Source organism: Struthio camelus, chromosome 1, assembly GCF_040807025.1.
Source record: "Struthio camelus isolate bStrCam1 chromosome 1, bStrCam1.hap1, whole genome shotgun sequence".
In the NCBI taxonomy this organism is placed as follows: domain Eukaryota; kingdom Metazoa; phylum Chordata; class Aves; order Struthioniformes; family Struthionidae; genus Struthio; species Struthio camelus.
In genome coordinates, this window is record NC_090942.1 from 10,048,956 (window position 1) to 10,062,159 (window position 13,204).

At 38.6% G+C, this 13,204-nt stretch overlaps 1 protein-coding gene across 3 annotated transcripts in view; it reads left to right on the forward strand.

Moving 5' to 3' along the window:
- The window catches only part of SEMA3A (semaphorin 3A), a 330,745-nt gene that overhangs the window by 40,794 nt on the left and 276,747 nt on the right, over positions 1-13,204 (forward strand). The window contains exon 1 of one of the 3 annotated variants that reach the window (XM_068920525.1): positions 2,849-2,953. The exons of 1 other annotated variant lie outside the window; for it this stretch is intronic. The gene's annotated coding sequence lies outside the window, so the exon portion shown is untranslated. Of the gene's footprint in view, positions 1-2,848; positions 2,954-13,204 lie in introns of those variants that run through there. One more of the 3 variants, XM_068920690.1, reaches the window with a different exon arrangement.

The window sequence follows — 13,204 nt, forward strand, 5'->3', positions numbered from 1 at the left end:
GAGATTTAAACACCCTTGGGGATTTGAAGCTAAGCTCTCTGTGTCTGAGTAGCTTTTTTTTGGTCTTTGGCTGCACAGGAGGGTGCAGTCGATGCCTGAGATTCTAGGAGATTCAGTATTAGCATATTGAGGACCTGAGTGAGGAAGATACATGTGTTTATATTAACAAATCCAGCATCAGGAATTATATGTTGCATCCAAAATGCAAGGCTGTTACCATATCTTCAGGCTCTTTTACTTTTTGTGGAAAAAAGCACATTTGAAACATACTTTCTAGATACAACTTTGAATATTCCCCGTGACATCAGTGGGAACAATATCAAGCCCTCAAAGACAATCCCTTTAGCTTTCTTAAAACGTCTAAATCCAGAGGAGCTTAACATGGTGGGTAGATGTTTTCAGAGGACTTTTAAGACACAGTGCTCATTTAAGACTAATCCCAGCTGTCACCTGAAAAACTTCCTAAAGTGGCCAGGCGTTAGCGGCTGCTTGCATATTTTGCACACGTGCAAAGTTCTGTTTGTCATTATTCTTAGTTTAGTCTCACACGAAAAGAAACCTCGTGAACGGATACAAAAACCCTGTGTATTAGCATAAGCATAATCATGCTCTCTCAATTATCGTGGTGCGCATAGGAAAACTGTTGAGCTATGCGACGTATGGCTGTTAAAATTCATTTAAATGGGTTGTTTCCACTGTGCACAGGTGGTAAACTTATCTCACATGTTTTTTGTATAAAAAGCCTGAAATAAGTGAACACTGGCAAACAGAATCTAATAGTGTCATTAAAATGATGGTAAACATGCCTGTTGTGGCAGATGTGTGCTTTCTTTCTGTTGATACACATTCGGATTGTTGGTTAAGATCAAACAAACGCAGACTTTTAGTATGTCAGAAAATGTCTGCGTTCTAACAGGTTCTGTTTGTAAAGAGATCTGTTTCCTGAAGAGCCGGGATAGCTATAAAATAGCCAGACTGCCTGATCAGATCCGATGTCTACTCTTGTTTTCTTTGATTAGAGCTCCATCCGCTATGCTCTCCGCCAGCTACAGTTTCAGCGGGACAAGAGAGCGTGTGTTGCATCATTCTGGTGTTCGGGAACATTTCAGCAGCGTAATAAATGTAGAGAAATATACAAAACTGCGAGCCAGGAAGCTGCAAGCTTTTTCTTCTTTCTAAAAACGTTGCCCTCCATTTAACTGTAATTGCTGGCCTTCCAGTGCTTATTTACTCTACTGCGCAAGGTAACACAGGCACGGCTGTTGTTATCCACCAGAGGATAGGATGAATTTAAACGCGTTTCCTCGGAGCCAGATTCTGCAGCGTAACAGAAAAGTTGATGGACAGCTGGGAAGGGAGCAGAGGCACGTGCTTCCCTTCTGCTCGGGGCAGGACGCAGGCAGCGTGTGCTGTGCTCCACAGCTACTTACAGAGCAGCTTTGCAGCTCTGCTCAACCTGCCTCCCAGCAGAGTCCTCTGGAGTCTGCAGTAAGGCTCCTGGGGAAAGAAGCCAGAGGATTTGCAACCATCTGTCTATCCCCTCCCCTGGGAAAAAGTCTGTTTAGTAGTTATATCTCCCAGAGGAGGGATTCCTGCCCAGTATTTTTTCAGGCAACGCCCTGTGCGAAAGAGGATTGGCTTTGCCATGCAGACTTTAAGCTTCTGTTTATTCAGAATAATGCCCAGAATCCTTAAATGTTAGCGGTTTCACTCATACCAAATCCTAGTATTTAGATTTTATAATTGTAAAATTAATGTAGCCCATTTTAGTAAGCCAAGAAACATTATCGTAGCCAAATCTCTCTCCTAGAAGCTGGCTAACTGTTTTCATCTTTACTCAAGTGCAGAAGAAAGTCAGATCCCCACTCTGTACGAGTGTGCGTAAATCTGCAGGCACGGATGGTGTTATGCCAATACATCAGCAGAGAGCCAATCTACAAAGCGCTACGGCCACGTGTCTCGCAAATTACGCTCTTCTGTGTTGGGAACGTACTGAATGTTAGATTTGGGGGCTGAATCTCTTGTCATCCACACCAGCAGAAGTCAAGCACAGCCTCTTTAAAGTTGGTGGAATTACCTAGGTGTAACGCTGGTGCAAAGGACAGCAAAATCCATTCCACACAGCACAATGCATCTTTAGAAACGGTGAAAGACATACAATGTCCCTTTCTTTTTAAAACACACAAAGCCCTTTACCTAAAAGTGCATCAAAGTCTTTGACTTCCTGACTTCTTTCTGTGCTGTCAAACCGCCTGAAAATAGGTTGCCTGTGGTGTTATTAGATTACTGTATTTGGACTTGAGACATGATACATAAGCAACTAGTATCAGCACAATATCTCTATCCAACTCACTTAGCTAATTAAAGCACCCCCCATGTTCCCCGAAGCAGCTGAAACACAGAAGGTTACACAAGGAAAGCTTTCTTAGCTCCTTGTGAACTGCAGTGGCTGAATCAAACCCTTTATTCAAGCGCACCAACAGAGTGGATGCAGAATAATGTCAATGGAATTATTTTGTACATAAGTTGATCCGAAAGAAAGAGTGGCTTTTTATAGCGATTCCCTCTTTCTCACTTTCAAAAAACAAGCCATGGGAAAAAATAGCCTCCCATAAATTTAGAATGAAAACATTTGCAGTCACTTGTGGCTTTTGTGTTTCTCTGTTTACAACCAAAATTACTGAAAAAAAAAAAATGTGGTGCACCTCTATATTTAGAAAATTGTTCTGGTGGAGACAGAGTTAATAAAGCTCTCGGTACACCTTGGTGTTCAAATAGCCTTCTTGATTGATGATGAAGGGAGTAAAGCTGCACTGTGGGTCAGAGCCCAGCGGGGCCCCGTGCAGAAGACACATTGCATAGTTTCTTGAGTAAGTGGAGATAACTTCTACTCTGGAGCATTCAAGCATCCTAGATCTCCCCAGGAACATGAAGAGGATTTATCATAATGGAGGTAAAGTCAGAGGTGGCTTTGTACTAATCTTAGCTTGGCTTTTAGCCTTTTCTTTTTTTTTTTTCTTTTTTTTTTTGCTGTTTTTTTAAATGAGACACAATCAGCGATTTAAAGAAACAAATATTTGAAGATATTGATTTGAAGCACCCACCATAGTGCTAAGCCTTTTAAAAGGCATATTCTGTAAATTAATACTCTCTCAAGCTACTGAAGCTTATTTTTGTTTTAAGATTAACTGAGATTGCAGATGCAATGTAGTACAATGTTTTAAGTAATACATGTTAATTAACTTTACAGAAGACATCGTAGCTAGAGGTGCTAAAACTGCCTGATTTAACCCATTTAATTTAACAATTTAAGTTTATAAACTGAATCAGGTTTATGCTTCTCAGTTGCTGGATAAATTTGCTGGAGACTCTTTTCTAAGCAGCAGTACGAATAGTTTGCCTGATCAGGGAAGGTTTGGTAGTGGTTTGATGATCAGGCAGCTCCATGCCTGATTTTTGTCTGGAGGGGGCTGCCTGCTCCACTAGCCCTGACCCCGTCACAGCTGCGGTCACCCCGTGGTGCTCTGTGGCCTGAAGGGAGCTTCAGAGCAGCGCATTAGTGTAGTAACCGCCACTCAAGTGTCTTCTAGGAAGAAGAAATAGGTATTTGAGATGGCTGACATCCACTCAAACGGCCTAACTGCTAAGCTACAGAGGGAGGGCCGCTTGCCTTAACTGGAAAACTGAAGCATGGGCTTAATTTGTGGCTTGATTTTGGGGGCTTCTCACCAAGAATACGGGAGCTGCAAGTGGGATCTCCCAAGGGGCAGCACTGGGCTCCCGTCCCCACTTCCTTACACTGCTTCTGTTTTTTCAGCCAATGGCACTATAAGAGAAAAACAAAGAAATATTTGTAAACAGGTGCACCCACGAATCTCTTTGCCGCTGTGTGCTCTGGCTACACGTCCCAGGCATTAGACTTGCAGTGCTTCAGACCTTGTGTGATTGGGCCGCGTGGTGACTGAACATCGCAAGGAGGGTACGGCAGCCCGTGCTCTCTTGTTGCCCAGAACAGCTCGGCAACCACTGTCCTGGAGACAGATTTTAAACTTTAGGGTGAAGAAGGATTGCATGCAGGTTTCCCAAACTGAAAATCGGAGGGCTAACCACGAGGCTGTTACCGCGAGACAACCTCTACCTTCGCCTGCTCAGCTCCATGTTGCTCACAGTGTGCTCTTAGCGGTGGTCACGATCCTTTGAGGGTTAGGTACAGCAAGACCAAACTTCTGAGTCTTCGACAGCTTTGGGCAGGAAACTCACAACTGTCCAGCTATAACTGCAGCTCAAACAACTGATGTTATTTCTGGGAATATATTAACAGAAAATAAACTTATTTTGGCTAGTAAACAGGTTCCTGAACAGGCTAACCGAGACTTTCTTGGAGAAAAAGCAATAAAAAAAAAAGTATTTTAGAAATTAAACCATATTTGAACCTTACTTCTATACTGATGTTTCTCAGATCCTTTACATGTCATATGGAAGAAGCTGTTCTTCCCCAGCTCAGAAAGGTCTTCTAAGACTAAGTAAATTAAAACGCAGTCAAGTGCTACAGTATTACAGTAATACGGTTGATATGAGTACTCTCACTGGAGCTTACGCTTAAACATTAACATCGCATTTCAAGAAAGAAGCCAAAGTTACACTAAGAAAAACACTCTTTGAAGAATTGTCATTGAATAGGCTAGATTATAGTTTCATGTCAGTGATATTTGTGCAGTGTCTTTAAACTTTTTAGAAGCAATTAGCATTAAGTATAAACAATGGATTGTAAATTTGGAAAGTTAATTTGACTTTTTTTTCTTTTTTTTTCCTTTTTTTGTATGATGCTAGGCAAGATAGCAACAGGGGAAAAAGAATGTCTCTAATGAAATAATCAGGAAATAATTTACGTGGTTATGGATTTGTAGCAAGGCAAGAAATGTTAGCATTTTTTTCTCAGTCTTTTCCTGAAAAAGTGCCCAAACGCAGACTTCAATGAATATTACCAATTGTATTTTTGAAGAGATTGCATAAATTTCTACACAGTTTTATGTTTGAATGAGTATGGAATATGCTCTCACTCAAGGATTATCAAAACAGTGAAGATTTGACACGCTATCAGTGGGGTAGATATTACCCATACGAGTAGTACCATTCTGTGGCTGCAAGATTTTACGCCTTTATTTGTTTTAAGGATCCACTCATGAAAGAAAAATAGCGTGTCAAAGATCTACTCTTAAATTCAATTTTATGTGGCATTGTTTTCTTTTATGGAAGCAAATGTTTACTTGGTGCAGTCTTTGGAATTGTGCTCTGTTTCTTTAACAGAGCACTTGCTCCCTGTGCATGCCAAAAAAAGTCTCTTGGAATAGCTCTGCAGGGACTCATTTAAAATGACTTTTATCAGGGATTTACTTTTCTAGATGCATGTTATTTTATTACTTTTTGCCTGGCCTAATAAATATTTATGGTGTGATCCTGTCTTCCATATTATCATTTTCACTAGTGCTGTTTGGAAGAGATGAAATTCTGCATAGTTTGGCAATGTGAAAAGAACTACAAAAGTAAAACAGGCATAAAAAAACGCTGGGTTTGTGGAAGGCATGCTGAGCACTAATGTGCCAATACGGGTAAAGAATCAGAGTCCTAAACAGACCAATTCTTTTCCTTATGGTCACTGTCATTGAAAACTCTTCTTTTAACTTGGGTAAGAGTCTATTTTCTTTGTACTGGTTTAAAAGTGCTGCTTATTTTAGAATTTTCCTCATTAAAAAAATAGCTTTTTCAGTTTTGTCCTAAGAAACTGAACTTCGCAAGCTGGATTTTCATTACTGCTTTATTTGCATGACTGGAAGGCTGTTAAGAGGGAGAAATTGTTCGAACAATAAACATCTTCTCCAGAGGTGTAAACAGTACTTATGCAGTTATGTTTTTGCATTTTATGACCAGGAAGTTTAGAACCTGTAATGTGAAAATGTAACACCCTTTGCATGTAGATTGTATCTTTCAAGTCAGAGGTGTAATTTAGGACTCAACATTGAGCTCTGTTTTGGCAGGAGTATTAAGGAAACTCTAAAATACTTCAGGACGTTCAATAGTATCAGATAGTGGTAGTCAATGAACTTTCAAAGAAGGGAAAGCTTTGTAGATAATCTTCTTCGAACTTTTTTTTCCCCCTCCATAACCAGTGTGCAAACGCAGAACCTTTTCTGGCCCCATTAATATAGTGAGACTTAGCTTAATGCTTTGCTCTTTTAAAACGGCACAGTTAAAAATTTATACTGGTCAGTGGAGCAGTATCCTATGGCTGGATAACTTCAAGTCAGCTACTTACTATCTGAGAATGACCCGGACTTTACAACTGGGATATAATAAGTGAAAAACATTTTGCCACGCATCGGATGTGTACAATTACATTCCAAATGAAATTCATTTAAATAAATAACAACATTGCTTATGACAAGATATCATCTTGAAAATAAATCATAGGGTTATATATTTTCCTTTCTGATACCCACATTCAGTATCCAGGTCATCCTTAGATTTTTTTCCAATAGGTAGAAATGATTAGATGAAACGTGATTTTCATTCAAAGTCAGACAGACTTCCGCAAAAGCACGTGGTCTTATTAGGAATCATGATTGCATGATTGTGTTTAAATATTGACATTAGAGTAAGGGCAAAGTGAGGTCAGACTGAGCTGGATGCTCTACAAACATGATGGCACAGAGGGCTTGCAGTCAGACAGTGGTAAATAAATGAAAGGTCATTATGTCCCTTCATAAAGTTTTTTTTTTTTTTTCTTAATAGGAGGGGATGAAGTAAGCAAGAACCCACTTAACCTTTAAGCTTCATGTCATCTTCCTTTTCTTCTAAATGCTTCTGTCTCTTCACCTGATGTTATGATTGAAATCTTCTAGCTAGCATCCCTCAGGAAGAAATGTAAATGAGAAAGAAAGTGTCTTCACAGGCAAAAGGGAATCTCTGCAGCTTATGGACTGTGGGTCTTTGTGGTCCTTGTAACGTTATGGAAGCAAATGTAGATTATTTTAGAAAGTTACTAGTCTGAATACCTCTCAGTCCTATGAAAAGGAGAATTTACCCTTTTTGGGAAGCCTCCCATGTAGGAGCAGCATAGTATATAGAATGTGAGCAGATGTAATGCAAGCTCTTAGTGTTATGGTAGTGCATGCTTAGTAAATCTAAATTTTCTGGGAAACGGCACTGGGTACCATGCAAAAATGCAAAGGGGTTAGACACAGGCAACGCCTTTCGGTGTGCACAGTGTCCTGTATTTTTCCTACAGGTTTAACTCCCTCTCTGCACTCCCACTGCCAAATATTGCACAGCATCATCTAGTATAGTGTCTTGCTAACACATGCTGGGTAACAGAGACAATGACTTATGGAGGACACAGAAGGAGAATTAAGAAGAATCTTCTTTGCTGATGCATATAGTATGTGGACCTGACTTTTCAGAAGCAATGACCTCAGCCTCATTCCTCAACACTTCCCTTCTTTACAGTCCAAGCATTTGAGTCAAAATTGCCAGGACTTAAATGCCAAACTAATCTAATTTAGGACTTTTAGCAATAGCTTGAGTCATGCTCTGAATGCTCTGTCTTGCTTCATTTAATTAAAAAAACAACACAAGGCAAAAATAATAAAAAATTTGAAGCTGCCAGAGCTCTGTAGTCTGCTTGTTATCCAAGTACGATTTGTTTACCAACTTTATTCTTTTCGCAGAGTACGGTTAAGCCTTTCTCCCTAACTTATTTGCAATATCATCACCTCAGTCGAGCTAAAACTTGCAAGCTCTGCCTTTCCTCCAGCCAAAAGGGCAAATATTAACTACTAATATTCCACTTTTCCCAATGCCCAGCTACGTTTTCAGCCCGATATTTTATATGTTTAAATAATTCCTTTGGTATTCTTAATACACCAGCATGACATTACAAAGCCTGGATACTGGTATATGCATTTGCATGGCAGAATTATCGAAGGAATACGAAGATGAAAACAAAGGTAAACAATCTAGTATATTTTGTAGACTCTCTTATCCTCTGAGTAAAATAAAATCTCTTGCATAGGTAAGATATTATTAGAAATTAATTTGAACCTCCTTAGTTAAGTAATATTCTTAGTTACTTCTTTTTTTTTTCTGATCCCTTATTGTACGGGCCACTAAACCATCAATATCAGATGCAGAGTAAGGAGGAACTTCCTATTTAAAATTTCTTGTATGTCTGTCTACCAAAAAATTTCATACATCTGTTTCTAAATGTCTTCCACTGGCCAATGTCATGTATGGTATGTTGATGTAAGGCAGCATACTACTGTTAGTCCCCCTATAGAAGAACATATTACTCTAAGGAGCGAGTTCGGCACTTGAATGCACACACACGTCACATACACACACGCACATTTGTAAGGTGCAGATTCTGTAAACTTTCAGACTTAGGTGTTTGAGCACTATTTTGTGTATCTCCTTTGAAAGAATAATTCTAATCAACTTTAATTTGTCTCACTTCTCATCATAATATTTTAATCCATTCTGTACATTTGTATAACCACAGCCTTAAATGCCCTGGATGTTTGGAGCTGATCATGCAGGCTTAAGACATTAAGTTAAAAATTATCGAAGAACTAAAGCACACTGGTGTTTGGAGCTTGGTGAGATCACTCTTCTCACTATTTTCTGCACAAAAAAGATTCTCTGGGATTCACTGGACCTAATTTTAAATGTGTGCAACGTGTGCATACACATTTTAGCTAGTTTCAAGTCTTTTTATGTTTTCAGACAAGAAGACTAAACACAGAGAGTGATTCATCTGAATTATTTTAAATATATTAGTTACCAAAAGAAGTCTCACACCCTACAAGTTTCTATTTCTCTTCATTGACAGTAAAGGGAACCTAGAGATGACCAGCTCAAAAATGAATAATCTACATTATAGGAGGAATCTTACCCAAGAATGTCTAAAGTCTAGGTTGAGCTCCCTTATCAGTCAGGAATATCATGCTGATTACACAAACCTACGTTTGTATCTAATCTATCAGCTACTGAAACCTGGTGGCATATTTTGAATATGGAAAGACATCCAAGAAGGCATAATTGCCTATACTTGTACTTCTTGTGTAGAGAATCCAGGATTTTCAGAAGATGATGCTATTTGATTACAGGATTATTAGAATATACTCTTCATCTTCTAAACCAGTTTTAGGCAATTTTTGACTACCAGGGAGCTAAAGAGATCATTTAGATCAAGTTCTGTTTTTTCTAGGCTTGCCACCACAGAGTAAGGACTGAGTTGCACCAGTGTGGCAGCAATGACATCGGCATCTCCCGTCTCTGCAATGGGCTTTGAATATGTTTCAGAAGAGATATTTAGCTGGGTGGACAGAGCTCACTGCCCATACAGCTGTTCCCCATCTCCTCTGGGGAAAAGGCAGTTGGCCAGATATTTTATGCACACACTTTGAAGTAGCTTTACCACTGCTATTGGTATATATACTATAATTTGATTTAAACAATTTGTTCTTGCAGAGGGAACTGCAGCCAAATCTTATGGAATTCAGGGAAAACAAGACAAAGCCATCATTTTCCATTTGTTATAGCATGGAATGAACTTGGATGCCCTCATACTTTAGCAAAGCTCTGATGCATCCATGAGCTGAATTTATGACAAACCTAAATTCTGTTAAAAACAACATAACTACACGGCTAAAAACTCCCAGCTTTGGGGAAAATATGGATTTGATAATGAACTTTGCAACGTAGGGTCATCTTACTAAAAGCCAGGTCTTAGTTTACACTGGTCATGGTTGCTAAAGCTCTATGCTCCCTACAAAAGAGGAAAAGAAATCTCAAAACCAGTAAATGTTGGGATAAATGATGTTGTTTAATTTCCGTCACCCACAGATGCTTCCTGCGTTAAATAACAGGTCTGAAATCTATTTTCATTTTTGTATGTCTTTGTGTGGCCCATTGGTAAGTCCAGTTTGACCCAGTTCCTAAAATCCATGGAATAGACAGAGATAAAAAGATTTCTTTTTTTATGTTTGAATACTAAGGAAGTATTTGACTAGGGAAGCCACAAAGTGGAGGCAAGTAAGTTAGAGGGCAGCCAGACACTAAATGTAAACATATGTGAAATATTAGAAAATATTACATAAACATGAAATGAACATTTCAATCTCTAACTTTGGTGCCACTGAGGTTTTCTCTGGACTCCAGAGATACATTCATGTATTACCTAGACACTTCTGCTGAGCCACAGCTCACAGAAAAAGTCATCACTATTGTTGATGTCTTCTTTGGACTTCTCAAAGTAAACGTATAATATTGTAACAAACTGAAAAAAAAGGGAGAAATAGGTATATGTTGCTAATGAACCAGACTAGTGGCTGGCCAGAAAAAAATATTTATTTGAGGACCTTTCCAAACAAAAAGTCCACAGCCTTCAAATCACTAACACCGCAGCTGCAGCTGCCTGGCTAATTGTCTCAATAATATCTAAATCATAAGCCCAGAGGGTTGCTCTACGGTCCTATTGGCCTCATCCTCAGTGATCAAAATCACGAGGGCTGGAAATAGTTCTGAAAGCAGAACTTTTATGAAGACCTTTGCTTTTTCTAGCTCTGGCCAGCTCACTGTTCACCGAGAAGTGTAAACACCAAAACCACCTCTTCCGGATAGACTCGTAAACAACTACAGCTCTAGACTAGACGCTGACCTCACCTACTATATCACTGTGCCACTTAAATATCTTCAAGCTATTGTCAGGTACCAATATTCTTTCTTTTCACTGCTATATTACTCTGACATAGTAATGTGCTCATTTATCTGAGCTATTGTAATTGGTGGACAGAGAGCAAAAATCTGAGCTCTGAGTCAAACGACCATTTGTGAATAATGCAAGTAGGCATTTGTCTTCTGTTTTTGTTTCTAAGCATGATTCCTCACTTTCATTCTACCTGTACTCCTATAAATATATTATGCCATTCATCTCGAGGCAGACAAGAGCCTTTTCAAAAACTGCGCAGTCTAAGCTGGTTTCAGTTATTGTCATAAAAAAAACTTTTGCTGGTGAGATTTCCTGCTCTTGCGATATCTCCCTGAAACGTGGAGCACATTCCAATAGTTTAGAAATAAGTCTTGGATTGCCAATAAAATGCAATCTAAATAATTCTTAACTATCCCCTAAATATTTGAGGGAAAACTAATAAATATTTAGGAATGTCAAATCCTTGGAAATAGAAACCTATTAATGAAGAATAATTTTCAAAGAATGCAAACTCTAAAAAACCAATCCTCTCTCTCTGCCTATCAGAGCGTTATGAACCCATGCTAATAATTTCTCTCCATTTCCAACTCTGTATGCAACTCTTTGACTGTTCAACAGTAAATATAAACTAGGCCCTTGTATTTCCTTGTAGATATTGTTGAAATCTGTGCACCACTACAAAAAAAATTTTTTCATTGTCTGCTCACATTCCAGTAAAAAGAAAAGCTGCAGATCTTGTACTAGTCCTCTAGTTATTTAGTAACTTCACTATCCCTAAAGGAAATGCACAAAGAATGCTACTATACTAATTCATGACATAGGTTTCCTGGATGGGTATGCTCAGTGTTTCTGAGTACTCATTTTTTTCATAAGACACTTCTCACCTGGAATTCACCTTCAGTCTCTGACCTAGCATTTCCAGTCCTCATCTGTATTTTGCACTCTAGTAGGTGACATTAAAATCTTTAAAAGTAATGTGTAGAACAATTGTGTTTTCAGTGTTAATCTGCTTTTAATGTAGTATTTGCTTTTAGCAGTCTGAAACAGTCTCCTTGGCTTGATTTCCTTTTAATCTAATGCATCTGGAGAAATGGTGAAAACTCCATTCATTTGCTCTGTGAATGGATGAAGCATTCCACGCTCATCATCTATGTATGTGCATTGGAGTAAATTTTATTAATTTCAGTTCAACGCTCTGGAAATTCCTAAGTTCTAAAATGCATTCAGCTGTTTGGATAGTGCTATTCCCTTCCAAGTTTGTAAAGCCCTTCTGCTCGCTCCAAAAGTACTGCCTCTATCTGCTTCTATATAGCACGTTTCTTCTTGGGCATCCTCTGAAATGGACTTTATTGCCAGCTTCATGACCCATCTCTTTCGTTTGTAGAAGATTCTTTATCTGTGTTAACCTTCTGCTGCAATCCAATGAACTGTGTTTTAGTTGCCCTTAACTTTCTCGATCTTACCTGCATGTTTCTTGGCTCCATCAGCTTAACAAAGTGCCATCATCTAGCGGTCACAGGGTATACTATTGCACACAGATACCCAGTCTTATAAGAAAGGAATAATTTATAACTGGCTTAGCTAAGGACTTGCTTCTCCAGCTGTTCAGTACACTGAAATTCCAAAACATTCATGGGAGTTTCTAAATAGCTAAAGAAGCTGATGCTAAAATAACCTGGGTAAAAATTACTGTTTTATTTAGCATGTGACTAGATATTTACTAGCTAATTCAGAATGCCAAATGACTTCTGAGGATGCATAGCTGGTGACACCCTTTATAATCAGGACTTGCCAATACATGACTAATGATATAGTACAAACTGCGCTTGTCTAATTTTTCAGCTGTGATAGTATTTTTCCACGTTGCTTTTTTTTTTCCTGTATTTATTTATTTTGTATTTGAAGTTCTTTGGGCAAACAGCTGTGCATAGCAGGATGCTGACCGCTTGGTTCTGGAGGAGTGATTTATAAAGGTATTGCACAAAGGAGCAAATCTTGAGACACATATTCAATTTTTACACAACTTGCTCTCAGACAGATTCTTACTACAGATGCTGCATACCATTTGAATGTTTAACTGAAAACATATCTATGAATTTTATGGTACTTCTTCATATAGAATATATCCCCAGTTACCACAAGGGTATTTAAATACTTATAAACACGAATAGCCCTATTGATTCCTATTTTATCTCATTGACTCCCCTTTACTCCTGTTTTTAAACAAGGGATTTCAGTGGGCATTTTCAGTGGGCAGTTAGACATGTTTAAATGTCTTCCTGATGTACAGCCTAATTCTGTCCGTGTTGTACAAATTGGATAGTTCATTTGATTGTTAATCCATAATAATTCTTCTGTGTAGACTGCCAACATATATATGTTGGAGATTAATCAGTAATTGTCATTTCTCTTCTCTAGTTCATAACCAAAATCGTTAGT